We start from the raw sequence: 15372 nt of genomic DNA on the forward strand, positions 1-15372 counted from the left end.
GTCTGAGACTCTGGTAATGTCATCTGCATAGTCCATGTCAGTAATCATAAGCAAGACACTTAACCCTTACTAAAGATGGTGCCCACCTTCCCTGTATTCTTTTCGTGTGTGTGTGTGTGTGTGTGTGTGTGTGTGTGTGTGTGTGTGTGTGTGTGTGTGTGTGTGTGTGTGTGTGTGTGTGTGTGTGTGTGTGTGTGTGTGTGTGTGTGTGTGTGTGTGTGTGTGTGTGTGTGTTCGTGTGTTGTCTATGCAGGCTGAATGTGGTCAGAATCATCAGAACTATAAAACAGCTCCTCCCTGGTTTTGTCACGTCTCTCGTATCTCCTCAATCACAGAGACTTCTACCTGCGTAGGTGAGTTTATACTGATCAAAAATATCATGTATGAAGCTTAAAATATTTACTGATTAATAACATCCTACTGTACTATTATACATCTTTCTATCCTACGTCCTAGTACAGTAAGCTACTGTCCTATTTTTCATGTACCTAATTTTTCATGTACCGTCGGAGCTCCGCGGTAGGTAGAAAATTAATATAAGCCTATGAGATGTTCAAAATATAGACATGAATAAAGTCAGTTGGAGGGATTGGGATGAGATGTCCCTATTTACAGTCGGCGCTCGTAAAGACAGTGATGTCACTGAAATGCGACTACTTGTCTGTCTGCCGTCTCCCCTCTGCTGTGTTAACATTATGGGTAACCCATTCAAGTGGCAAATTAAATGTGAAACACATCAACTATTGAGAAAACAAGAAGATATGTTGATAAAGGCACTCTTTAAACCGTCAATAGTCAATTTGACCCTTCACTTTTTACTTAGTCTGCTCTTTTTCCCCCTCTACACCCAGTGGTGGAAAGTAACTATGTACATTTACTTAAGTACTGTACTTAAGTACAATTTTGAGGTATCTTTACTTGAGTATACTGGAGTATTTCCAATTTTCAATACTTTTTCTTCTACTCCACTACATCTCAGAGGCAAATATTGTACTTTTACTCCACTACAATTATTTGAAAACTTTAGTTACTTTGTAGATTTTGATTATTATTACAAACATATATTACCCACTTCAGCCCGATATACATTTTGGCCATTTGAAAATAGCCGATCTACAAGCTCACAATACGTCGCGATGCAACGCATTGTGAGCTTGTAGATCTGCTATTTTCAAAAGATTTTATGTTGAAGACCCCTGATCTAGCCAATGGCAGTGGAATGAATGTCACACCGGGATATGGGATTAGAAGCCTTCTAGGCTGGGATCAATTTGTTTGCAGTAAAAGCATCAATGCTGCAATTTAGAAATACTCTGTTACAAGTAAACGTCCGGAATTCAAAATGTACTTGAGTACAAAAGTACTGGCATCAAAATGTACTTAAAGTATCAAAAGTAGAAAGTATTCATTATGCAGAATGTCCCATTTCACAAGTTTTCAAATGTACAGTATAACAATCTTTTGAAAATAGCAGATCTACAAGCTCACAATGCATCGCGAAGCGACGCATTGTGAGCTTGTAGATCTGTTATTTTCAAATGGCCAAAATGTATGTAGGGCCAAAGTGGTTAATGTATGTTAAATATAATCAAAATCTACAAACTAACTAGTAACTCAAGTTTTCAAATAATTGTAGTGGAGTAAAAGAACAATATTAGCCTTTGAGATATAGTGGAGTAGAAGTAAAAGTACAGAAAATTTGAAGTACTCCAGTAAAATAAAGTACAATACTTGAGTAAATGTATTTAGTAGACACTTAACCCCTACTAAAGATGGTGCCCAGATTTTCCTAGTGCCCACCTTCCCTGTATTGTTTTATTAAGCACTTTGAACGGAATGTGCTGTTTAACCTTTTGTCTACTCTGTGTGTGTGTGTGTGTGTGTGTGTTTGTGTGTGTGTGTGTGTGTGCGCGTGGAATCATCAGAAACAGCTCCTTCCTGGTTGACTGTGTAACTTCTCTCGTATCTCCTCAACTAGAGACTTCTACGTGAGTAGGTGAGTTTGTACTGATCAATAATATCATGTATGAAGCTTAAAATCTTTACTTATAAAACGTTCCTACTTCCTAGTACAGTAAGCCACTGTCCTACTATCATATAAGGCACCATTAGTTTAATGGGAGAGATTTGTCTCAAAATTATTTGTGAATCCAATACCATGATGCACAAATATTCCATGATTTACAAATGTGTTTCCATAATTCACAAATGTGTTTTGCAATCTGCAAACACAAATAATGTATTTGTGACTTTTGTAAATTGAATGGAATATTTGTAATTTTTACAAAAAAATATTATAGCCTACTTGTGTGTGCACAAAAGAGTTTACAAATGTATTTTCCTATCCGCAAACTTACTTGTAACTTGTAAGTTAGTATTGGAATACATGTGCTATGATTTGTACAAATATATGACTATTTGTAAATATATCATTTGCAATTTGGCGCATTTATCATAAAATGTCATCTGTAAATCATCAATTCTGCGTGTGAATTGTTGAATCTGCATTTGTGAGTACACTAGCACATGCATTCAGTTTTGAGATTATTTGATTTTATTTGTATATATTAATTATTCAAATAATCATAATTTTCATCATGTGCAGCATTAGATCTGCCACTCTGCTTCATTACAGTCAAGATACTCTTTCTTGACCCCCCTGTGGTTTTGTAATGGCCCAGTACTTTTCCCATATGCGTGTGTGTCTGTATCACAGCATTCGTGCCTCACACCCAATCTATGTGTGTGTGTGTGTGTGTGTGTGTGTGCCTGTGTGTATTGCAGCAGCGTCGTGCCCCCACACCCTAAGCAATCTATGTGAGCGTGTGTGCCTGTGTGTGTGGTAGTGATGCGCGGGTCGGGTTTTTTCATGACCCGCCCCGCCCCGCCCCGCCACGGAACCCAACCCGCCTCAACCCGCCCCGCGAACCCATATATAAATCTATGGCTCAACCCGCCCCGCGGGTCGTACCTATAATTCTGTAAAATCATGGTTAGAAAAGAATCCCCAAGTGTATTCAAACTGTTTTATTGTTTATTCTTATTCTTATTAGGAATAAAGACAAAACAAGAGCATGTGATTTTTTATTATTTTTTTGCGTGTGAGAGCGGCTGACCCGCTCACCCGCAGCCCGCATAATTGCCTCTGAAATTCTGACTCGACCCACCCGCGCCGCGGGTTGATCCGCGGGTCCCGCGGGTTACGGGTCAACCCGCGCATCACTAGTGTGTGGTATTCTGCTTTCACCAGCCCAAAGTACAGGAAACATCTGCTATGTACGTCCCTTCTAAATTTCTTCATTTAACCAACTTCTGTTTTCCTCCTTGCTCCACTGTCACTGCTGCACAAACAGCTGAGTACAATTCAAACACATGATTAGACATAATACAGTATGGTCATAAAACAATAAAATAAACCAAAATAATATGATCACATTCTTGATTATTTCTTTAGGATCAAAAAAGTAATATTAAGGAAGGACCGACTCATAGTCATAGTCAGACCAAATCATAGTACATCATAGTAAAATGAGTTCAGATAATTAATATCACACTTTAGCATAATTTATAATTGGTTCTACGGTATAACACAACCAAATTATAGATTAGTTTACCACTGTTTGCCACTGAGTGACCAGTCCTGTCAACATCTCCTGTGTCATACGAGGCCCTATTATGACCCAATGCACGTCCAGTAACGTTGGTGTCCAGTAACCAGTAACTTTTTGTGTGTATGTACTGCAGTAACATCCTGTCCCCAAGATGTTTGGGGAGCTTTACACACACAGCATTATGCAATAAGTGATTTGATTCATTCTGCATTATTGTAAGCTTATAAGCAAGGTTTATGAGCCCCGCTATGCTATACTCTTTCCTATTAATTCTTCTCTTCTTTGACCATCGTTTAGTAGGCCTAATAGGCAGACATGGAGACCATTATCACCTGCCCTGGGCTGGGATTTGCCATAAGGGGTCCAAGGTACCCAAGGTTAAGGGAAGCAGGGTTGAAAGGCTGATCTGAAAGATCCATGTTGAAGACCCAGGTTCAAATCCCTGGTCTTACAGTTGTAATTAACCACTTGAATCTTAGCATTCCTATTCAGGGGCTAATAGTGAACATCTGATCTACAAGCTCACAACGTGTCACAAGTAACGTTATCATGCATGTTGTGAGCTTTTAGATCGGCCATTTTTGATAATTTGGTGTACAGAGAAAACAGGAGAGGGCCAATTATAGAGCCCTGGGGAATACGGTCAACTAAGTAAATGGTTTAAGTTGTTTAGTCTCCACATCAGGAGAGGACATAAAACGTGGGATTACAGCTTTATTTGGGGCCTTATTTTCAGCCTGCTATGTGGCGTTCAAATCCAGTCCCATCGCGCTGATCAGAGCAATGGTCACCGAGTTATGGCCATTTGAAATGTTAGACACTGCTATAACACTGCTGTAGTGCCACATAATGTGTGCACATTATTACATTATTTGCGTGACTATTGTAATGGCAGCTCCCTGACCAGTTTTTATTTTGTTCAGCTTCCCAACTTTTACCCCAAATACCTATTTTTTCTGAAACCCCTCCTGTCTAACTAATTAGTGGCAGTGCCCACATGGCTGTAATTGCCATGGGGTGGGGGTGGGGCAGTCCAAGCACATGTAAGGATCTGCAGGTATTTGTGAGTGAATCTCACCAAAAGAGTGTGAAGCTTGTCTCAAAACTGAATGCGTGTGTTGGTGTACTCACAAATGCATATTCAACAATTCACACACAGAATCGATTCTTTACTAATGATATGTTATGATAAATGCACACAAAAATGCAAATGTACAATATATATTTTTTTAAATTACAAATTCCTTTTATACAAAAGTCACAAATAAATAATTGTAAATCATGGAAACACATTTGTAAATCATTGAATATTTGTGCATCATGGTATTGGATTCACAAATAATTTTGAGACAAATCTCTCCCCATATTAGTTTAGTGCAATTTCACAATGTGGTGACTCTCCTGAACCAAAGGTGCAGACCGGCACAAACATGAAGAATGTGCATTTAAATTGTTTAAAAATATTTTAAACTGCAATAGAGACTTTGTTATTAAATGTGTCTCTCTAATAGACTATATATTTAGTCGAGTTTACGCAGCCTAAGGCCATTAGCAGTACAATGAGCACTATAACTATAACCATAAAAATATAGTCAAGTGGATGGCTGAGTTCACACCGATTATAAAAAATCACACCCTGTGTGAAGTGGGCGGTGTCTTGCTAGCTAATCACAATACTGAATGGAGTCAACCAATCATGTACAAAAGATAAATACATTTATTGAAACACTCTTTATGATGGACGAAACCATAACTTGAAAAAAACTCATTTATGTTTTTTTTCAAGTTATGGTTTCTTATATAGGGCTATGCACATGTGTCATGTGACACTGACCAAACACAGTCCTGAATAGATTGTAATTGGCCAATCACGGTGCAGGATAATTGTACAAATTTCCAAACCTCACTTATAGGGGCGGTTTCACAGCGCAGGATATTTGTACATTTTTCCAAACCTCACTTATAGGGGCGGTTTCACCGCCCAAAAATGATACAATGGTGAACGATATATAGTTATAGTTGTCTTTATGGTTATAGTGTGAATGTCACTTTAGACCAGGAAACATACCTCTCCTCTTCTGTACCACAACCTGGTGGCCTTCCAGGTTGGTATGATATAATATCACATCTGTACAGGGTGTTGAAACTATCTGGGCCGTATCTGCTTTTGCTCCATGTAGATCTGCTGAATTGAGGCTTTGGAAATCAACGCTTTATCATTTCAATTGTGTGAATATTTAGACAAGTGGTTACCAACCTTTTCCGGATCAGAGCCCACCCATGTTAAGTGAAGATGGGTGAGCTGCGTGGTCTGGGTGACCAGATCCAAACTGTTAATTTGAGGGACAGAAGTACCGCTTTTGTTGTGGGACAATGCGGGGTGAGGGTGGGGGGGATTAATAGCAAATTAGTTGCTATTATATGTCTTGATGTCATATTCGACCATAGGCTTAATATTGCCTATTATTTTGTTATTAAAACCCTCTGGCGTCTCACATTTTGTTTTAAAAATGCACATTTTGGTCATGGGTGGTATGGCCGACTTCAACATGCAACAAATTAAACAAGCTTGTAAATAACTGTTTTCTGTATTTGAATTCTTGTTAGAATGGACAGCATTCTCTACAGCTCCTGTAGTATCTATTTCGCTTTTGATTAGATTAACCACAATGTTTAATAAAAGCATATTAGGCTGAATAGGCTCTATGCACAGCAGCCATATTCTCACTTCCTTTTCTCACTTACACGTCCCTATTCTCACAGGTGTTACCAATGATACTAATGAAGGCTCTGTTCCATTTAGTGTAGCACAGTGGTTCTCAGACTTTTTTAATTTCAAGGACCCCCATAAGTGTACAAATGGAACCAAATTCACCCTCACGGGTCCATTTGGTTCCATTTGTACACCCTCAGAGTTACATACAGTATCCATAAGGGTCAATTTGGAACCCCCTCCTGGAACCATGAGGGTACCTGGACCACACGTTGAGACCCACTGGTGTAACAGAGTGTTTCCAGTGAGCCAACATGCACAATATCTGCACCCTGACCCTGTTTGACCAGAATGGAACTGAGCCTTCATTAGTATCATTGGCAACACCTGTGAAGGAAGTAAGAAAGAGGCCCAATTTCTTCCCAATACGGCTGCTGTGCATAGAGCCTATTTATTCACGTGCTGCTAGAGCAGTGTTGTGTCCAGTGTTCACTTGTTGTGAAGGGATCTCTTGTCACCCGTGTTGCTATGCTCATTTGGGCGTCAGTACGCAGTGTATTTTAATGACGTGACGCGCACGTCGCTTAACACCTACACTTCAGGTCAAACAATGGACAATTGATATGCATCTAGGCTTATTCCTATGTTAATGTACCTGGTGTGAGTCGGGAGCCTTTGTAAACTTAGTTGAGGTGTGAATTTAAACTCGTTTTAAATCTATGCGTGTGCCTGCGTGTGCTCCTGGTCAAATAGGTTCCTGCACGCCGTGCAAGGCCGTCCTATGAGCATTGCACCCCTGCTTGTCACTGAGTTGCATCGCGGCAACACAACCCGTCTAGTTTGCTGTATGTATGCTCATGTTAAGAGCTTCAGCACACCTCTCTACATCTGTGCATTGATATATGACTGATGGCTTTATTTCTCTCTTAAAGAGGGTAATTAGAACGCTTTCTCCACACTGCCTGTGATGTAAGCTAGATTTTAAAACGCACATTTGAACACCGATGTCTGGCAGTCACAGTGTGGGACAGCGTCTCAATTTGTGGGACACCTGAAAAGTCATTTAGATGTGGGACTGTCCCACTTTGCGTGGGACAGTCCCATGGTATTCATCCAGGCGGCGTGGATGAATAGCAGCACATTTAGGCGTATTATAGTGAAAGACACCTTTTCCATGCCGGCCGAGTAGGTTTAGGTGGGTATGACGGTTCAGAGGTCACTGGATTTGTGTGTTTGACAGCACTGTGCTGTATGACAGCACTATCATCAGTGAAGTATTGGATTCATGTTAATGTGTATTTTCAGACATTTAACCACTTAAACCGTCAGTTTGACCTTTCACTTTTTACTTAGTCTGTTCATTTTTCCCCTCTACACCAAAACCTCTTTGCCAAAAATAGCCGATCTACAAGCTCTCAACACCTTGCAAGTGCGAGGCATTGTGAGCTTGTAGATCTGCTATTTTTTGGCTTTGACGTACCGTAAGTACAATTTTGAGGTATTTTTACTTTACTGGAGTATTTCCAATTTTCAATACTTTTACTTCTACTCCACTCGATCTCAGAGGCAAATATTGTACTTTTACTCCACTAGAATTATTTGAAAACTTTATTTACTAGTTACTTTGTAGATTTTGATTATTATTACAAAACATATATTACCCACTTCAGCCCTATATACATTTTGGCCATTTGAAAATAGCCGATCTACAAGCTCACAATACGTCGCGATGCAACACATTGTGAGCTTGTAGATCGGCTATTTTCAAATGGCCAAAATGTGTGTGGGGCTGAAGTGGTTAATGTATGTTAATAATAATCAAAATCTAGAAAGTAACTAGTAACTGAAGTTTTCAAATAATTGTAGTGGAGTAAAAGTACAATATTAGCCATTGAGATATAGTAGAGTAGAAGTAAAAGTACAGAAAAATGGAAATACTCCAGTAAGGTAAAGTACAGTACTTGAGTGTAATAACTATACCGCGATGATATCGCAGCATATGTACACAGGACGTAATTATCTCATAAATCATATAAATATAATTTATGAATTAATTACAATATAATAATACATACATATATATATATATATTATTATTATTATTATTGAAACTTACGTCACTGTAATGTAACAGGACAGGTTTGTATAAATGTCATTTAATCAGAGAGAGATAATCTTTAACTGGTTCAACAAAAGAGACCAAAAATCATTGCTTTCAAGTTACAATAAAGATGGGTTTATTCAGACTTCACTGTTACAAGTATTTATAAAGCAAAGCTTGGGAAACCGAAACTTAGGTTGTGTATGTAGTTAAATGTGGGGAGATAAAAACACAGGAGAGAGAAAAGTCACAGAGAGGAAAAGAAGGAATCGCATTGGGAATGCATTATTGTAACACCTTCTGAGCTATGCTCAACTATAACAGATATTCTCTTGTAAACACAGTAACATCGCCTTAAGATTAATGCACAAATCAAATGGTTCAACACACCTTTAGACCCGGATAGGGCCTGAGTCCTGAGACTCTGGATTCGGGAGAAAGATACACAGGCGCGCCCTAAAGCCCAACTTGGCACTGTTCTAGCGAGTGGTCGCAGAGTTCGGGAATCTCAGTGTAATGGCAGACTGAGTTAGCGTCGACAGTGGCGGAGATCGGGTCGACGAGTTGACCGCGGCGATGTCCTCCTGGAGAAGGGCGCACTGATGCTCTTTCAGTGCTCGCTGCCTCTGGGAGACGAGAGTGAGGCCGTGGTAGGCCTCCGTGCGACGGGGACTTGGGTGTCCCGTGGATCGTCTCGTTTGCAGAGTCAACGGAAGGTGATTAACCCTCCTCATCGTTGGTTGGTGATGGGCCTGATGGCAGACCCAGGGAGAGGGGAATGGGTCCTCCCTCGTCGGCGTTGAGCCAACAGGAGGTCCTGTCTGGACCTCCTCGTCGGTGGTTCCGTATTGAAGAGCACAGAGTAGTGTTCCTGGGGACTCTTTATGCCCCAAGATTCCTTTGAAGTGTTTACAAGTCCTCTCTATGTTAATTCCTTATCTGCTGTGAGATTGCTGACTCTGAGGCACAGGGGGGGAGCAAAACCCTTCAGTGCACTTCATGACCGAGGTCAGCCATGGGCCCATTGGGCCATGCCCAGGTCACTTCTACACACCAGGCATACATCTGGAAATACAGCATATACATTTTCACATTATTGTCCACATGTCTCTCCATGAGGTCACGTGTAGAATGTCTTTTTTGTGGCGAAAACATGATTTTCCATGCGCTAAAAAGAGGGAGGGAGAGAGAGAGAGAGAGAGGGGGGGGGGTGTCTCTGTGTGTGTGTGTGTGTGTGTGTGTGTGTGTGTGTGTGTGTGTGGTTCACAAAGGGGGCAGTGTGCCTTTTTCACCTCCCGGTGTGGAGGTGACGGCCATCTGCCTGAATGATCTCCAAGGCCTGCTTTCTCGCAATATTTGCCCTCTTCCTTCCTGGTTCTCATCTTTGATGTCATCTACGTTATCTTTAGCAGGATGGGAGAGAGATTGGGGGAAATCCCAAACAGCCCCTTGGTGTGGCAGTCTGGTATTTTAACGGTTTGCCCGCGACGTCACTCTGTTATCAACGTGTCGGTTACATGAGTAAATGTATTTAGTTACCACTGGCTCTCAGCAATGTGTTGAAGTGTCGCTGAGAAAGACACTTAACCCCTACTCTGTGTGTGTGTGTGTGTGTGTGTGTGTGTGTGTGTGTGTGTGTGTGTGCGCGAGTAGTCAGTGATGGAAGAAGTACTAAACATATTTACTTATATGTAAAAGTATCAATACCCTATTGTAGAAATACTCATGGGGATTAAAAATGTACTTGAGTGAAAGTACAAAAGTATTGGCATCAAAATATACTTAAAGTACCAAAAGTAAAAGTACTTGTTATGCAGAGTGTACCGTTTCACATGTTATCATTATGTCTAAAATGTATAATAATCTTTTTAAAATAGCCGATCTACAAGCTCACAACGCCTCACATTGTGATGCATTGTGTGCTTGTAGATCTGCTAATTTCAAATAGCCAACGTTTAAATAGGGCTGAAGTGGTTGAGGATGTAATAATAATCTAAATCTACAAAGTAACTAAAGTTTTCAAATAATTGTAGTGGAGTAAAAGTACAATAATATTTGCCTCTGAGATTTAGTGGAGTAGAAGTGAAAGTATAGAAAAATGGAAATACTCCAGTAATAATAATAAAGTCTATTATTGCAATAGGTCTATAATTATAATAACAATAAGGGTAATAATAATAATAATAATGATGATAATAATAATAATAATAATCCTTGAATTGAATAGCATCAATTTCTCCAACATAATAAAGTTCTCGAATATGATGATATAATACTTTAATTCCGACCTGAACTCTACCGCAGATAGATAGATAGATAGATAGATAGATAGATAGATAGATAGATAGATAGATAGATAGATAAAGGGGTTTTAATATAATTTCCATGGGCAAAAATGACGGTTTTAATGTAATTAATTTTTTCTTAAATTATTTATTCACCTTGGAGGGGGGACACACGGCAATAACGTGGGGGTTAACTGCGTGTCTGTGTTTGTATTACAGCCGCAGACTTTTGACAGACATAACAATAATAATAATAATCCTACACTTTGCAGAGAAAATATATTATATTATAAACCATACATTAACCACTTTCGCCATATTTTATACATAGGCGATTTGAAAAATAGCCGATCTACAAGCTCACAATGGGAGCTAAATGGGATAACTTCATGAGCTGCCGAGCGGTCCGTGCGTCGGTCTGGAGCCTGGCACACTGGTCTAGCTGGCGACCTAGCTGGCAGGCGACGTGCGTCGGGACCTAAGGTCGCTGAGGTCGCGACTTTAGCGACCTAGGCTGGGTCACGACTGGCGAGGTGCGTCGGGACTTTAGCGACCTAGGTCACAACCTCCGTTGAGGTCGTGACCTTAGCAACCTCGGTTGCAACCTCAACGAGGTTGCAAATGGATCTCCACTGCCAAACGATTGATTGATTGATGTAGGCCTACTTTATTTAGTAAGACATGAGAACGGTACATGACAGTACATAACAGTACATGGAAGTACAAATTCACAATACAAGGTCTACTAAACTGGAAATATCATTAAGCACGCAGCTTGTTTAAGATGAGAACCCCATGCACACAAATCATGATGAGTGCCACGGTGGTGCCACGGTGGCCAACAGCCCAACAATGGTAGCGTACAGTAGGCTGTTGTGTATTATATAAGTATAAGTAGTACATTATTATGTCACAGCATGGACTTACGTGCGTAATTACGCGCAAGAAACCCTGGCTTGATATCCTTTGATAGACAGATTATTATGACGTGGGGGGTGTGTGTGTGGGGGGGGGGGGGATTAATGAAGGAATAAGTATTTGAAATCCCACCTAAATTGGGAGTGGAACATGACTCGTTCATGGCCGTACTGCGTAATTGTCCGCTCTATTTTCGTTCGATAGACAGAAAATAAATTACATAAATAAATACACCAAATGAAAATATAAACTTGACAGATCATAGAAAACTTTGAATTACAAGAATCCATTGATTACTGACAGAGTTCTGCCTTAGTGAAATGTCAACTCCTCTCCATGGCTGTTTGAAAATAGCCGATCTACAAGCTCACTATTTAAAAAATATTATGAGTGACTCCTTAGAGGGGGGGGGGCGCACATGGGGGGGGGGATTGTGTTAACTACGGGAACAGAGGACTGCACAAAAGGCCACGGTGAGCTTACCATTAGAGACGTTGGTCAGGCGCAATATGCGTCGACCTGCCCAACTTGGTCATGGCTTGGCTGACTTGGTCGTGCCATGGCCGACGTGGTCGTGGCGTGCCCGACCTGGTCGTGGCGTAACCGACCTGGTCGTGGCGTACCCGACCTGGCCGTGGCGCACGATGCAGCGTCGCGGGGCCGCGACTAAGGAAACGACTAGCGACTAAGGAACCGACTATCACGACCTAGGCGACTTCAGACACAACCTGAGTCGAGTCGGTGGCGGATTTTGCCTCTCTTTTTCCCCTCTAATACCAAACCTCTTTGCCAAAAATAGCCGATCTACAAGCTCTCAACGCCTCGCAAGTGCGAGGCGAAGAGAGCTTGTAGCTTGTAGATCTGCTATTTTTGGCTAAAGTTCTCCTCAGAATAGGGATACTATAGGGTTCAAGTGGTTAATGTAAAAAAAAAATGCTATCACACAAAGGTTTGGTGGGACCCCCTGTAGTAATTCTGAGGACCCTCTATAGGGGTCCCGGACCCCCTGTTGAAGACCCTTGATCTAGCCAATGGCAGCGGAATGAATGTCACATGATATGGGATTAGAAGCCTTCTAGGCTGGGATCAATTTGTTTGCAGGTTGACCCCATTTCCAAGCATTTTGGGGCGGCCATAGCTGAATGGTTAGTGAGCCCACCTAGAACTCTGGAGGTCCTGGAGGTTCCAGGTACAATTCTAGCTCTCAGCAGTGGTGGAAGAAGTACTAAAATTTTTTATTCCAGTAAAAGCATCAATACTGCAATGTAGAAATACTCTGTTACAAGTAAAATTCCGGAATTCAAAATGTACTTGAGTAAAAGTACGAAGGTACTGGCATCAAAATGTACTTAAAGTACCAAAAGTAGAAAGTACTCATTACGCAGAATGTCCCATTTCACAAGTTTTTAAATGTATATAAAAAGTAATGTATATAAGAAGTGGTTAATGTATGTTAATAATAATCCAAATCTACAAAGTAACTAAAGTTTTCAAATAATTGTAGTGCAGTAAAAGTACAATATTTGCCTTTGAGATATAGTGGAGTAGTAGTAAAAGTACTGAAAATTGGAAATACTCCAGTAAAGTAAATAAAGTACAGTACTTAATACAGAGTAAATGTATTTAGTTACCACTGGCTGTCAGCAATGTGTTGAAGTGTCGCTGAGAAAGACACTTAACCCTTACTAAAGATGGTGCCCAGTTTTCCCTAGTGCCCACCTTCCCTGTATTCTTTTATTAAGCACTTTGAACGGCCTTGTTGTTAAAATGTGCTGTTTTAACCTTTTGTCTACTGTGTGTGTGTGTGTGTGTGTGTGTGTGTGTGTGTGTGTGTGTACTGGCTGGAATCATCAGAAACGGCTCCTTCCTGGTTGTGTCATTTCTCTCTTCTCTCCTCAACTATAGACTTCTACCTGCGCAGGTGAGTTTATACTGATCAATAATATCATGTATGAAGCTTAAAATATTTACTGATTAATAACATCCTACTGTACTATTATAAATCTTTCTATCCTACTTCCTAGTACAGTAACCTACTGTCCTACTATCCTATAAGGCACTATTAGTTTAGTGCAATTTCACAATGTGGTGACTCCTGAATCAAAGGTGCAGAACGGCGCAAACATGAAGAATGTGTTTAATTGTTTAAAAATGTTTTAAACTGCAATAGAGACTTTGTTATTAAATGTGTCTTTCTAATAGACTATATATTTAGTCGATTTTACGCCACATAAGGCCATTAACAGTACACTGAGCACTATAACTATAACTATAAAAATATAGTTTTAAAAATCAGTCAAGTGGATGGCAGAGTTCACACCGATAATAAAAAATGATACAATGGTGAACGATATAGTTATTGTTATCTTTATAGTTATAGTGCTCAGTGTGAATGTCACTTTAGACCAGGAAACATACCTCTCTCCTCTCCTGTACCACAGTGGCCTTCCAGGTTGGTATGATATAATATCACATCTGTACAGGGTCTTGAAACTATCTGGGCCGTAGATCTGCCTTTTCTCTGCCCTTGGGAATACGGTCAACTAAGTATATGGTTTTAGTTGTTTTGTTTTTATTGTTACCTTAGGCGGCATAAAATAGACTAAATATACAGTCTATTAGAGAGACACATTTAATAACAAAGTCTCTATAGAGCGTGCCAAAAATCCTGAAGGGGGCGTCAACAAGTGTCTTTTGGTAGCAGCGGACATCTTTGAGGGGGGGGTTAATGGTGGTATAAACCACCATTAACATTGCCCAAAACAAACATGTCTGCGCTACTATGCCACGCCCCCCCCCCGTGGTGACGACGCGTTGGTCTATTGCAGATTAAAAGATTTTTAAACAATTCAAATGCACATTCTTCATGTTTGCGCCAGTCTGCACTTTCGGTTCACAAGGGTCACCACCACATTGTGAAATTGCAATAAACTAATATGGGGAGAGAAATAATTATACTTGTGTGTGCATTTATCATAAACTATCATTAGTAAAGAATCAATTCTGCGTGTGAATTGTTGAATCTGCATTTGTGAGTAGACCAACACACGCATTCAGTTTTGAGACAAGCTTCACACTCTTTTGGTGAGATTCACTCACAAATACCTGCAGATCCTTACGTGTGTTTGGACTGCCCCCACGCCCATGCCAATACAGCCAGGTGTGCACTGCCACTAATCAGTTAGACACAAGGGATTTCAGAAAAAACGGAAAAAAAAAACATGGCACAAACACTGGGATCTGCCATGACAATAGTCACACAAAAAAATGTAATAATTTGCACACATTATGTGGCATTACAGCAGTGTTATAGTCAAATGACCTTAACTCGGTGACCATTGATCTGATCAGCCGATAGGACTGGATTTGAACGCCACATAGCAGGCTGAAAATCTAGTCATCTATATTTTCCAATGCTGAATGGTTTGGTTATATTGTAAAGCACATGCCTGCTTATGATATCTTGTGCTGGCATGTTACTGCATTATAGCAAGCTCCCACTTAACTTGTGCTGATGATTTGGTCAATATCTGTGTTTCTAGTGTCGGCTTGATCATGATGTAACTTTCCTCTTCTACCCAGAATTTGAACCCGGTTTCCTGCACAAGCGCTGATTTTTTTTTTATACCATTGAGCTAATAGAGCCTGCCTGCTTGCTCAGGGGATAAATGTAATCTTGACCAGCAGGTCAAAATTCGTGTCAGATCCTGTGTGAGACATGACCTTGACCTTTGTCTCAATAGA

General features: G+C 40.4%; 1 protein-coding gene across 5 annotated transcripts in view; it reads left to right on the forward strand.

The window, feature by feature from the left end:
• The window catches only part of LOC308081494 (2-5A-dependent ribonuclease-like), a 40036-nt gene that overhangs the window by 14628 nt on the left and 10036 nt on the right, over positions 1–15372 (forward strand). For 4 of the 5 annotated variants that reach the window (XM_080457870.1, XM_080457874.1, XM_080457872.1 and 1 more), the window contains exons 4-6: positions 254–353; positions 1926–1996; positions 13483–13549. The gene's annotated coding sequence lies outside the window, so the exon portion shown is untranslated. The remainder of the gene's footprint in view (positions 1–253; positions 354–1925; positions 1997–13482; positions 13550–15372) is intronic. The other variant, XM_080457873.1, reaches the window with a different exon arrangement.

The sequence above is a fragment of the Gymnoscopelus braueri genome, assembly GCF_963280865.1.
Source record: "Gymnoscopelus braueri genome assembly, contig: SCAFFOLD_267, whole genome shotgun sequence".
Classification (NCBI taxonomy): Eukaryota; Metazoa; Chordata; class Actinopteri; order Myctophiformes; family Myctophidae; genus Gymnoscopelus; species Gymnoscopelus braueri.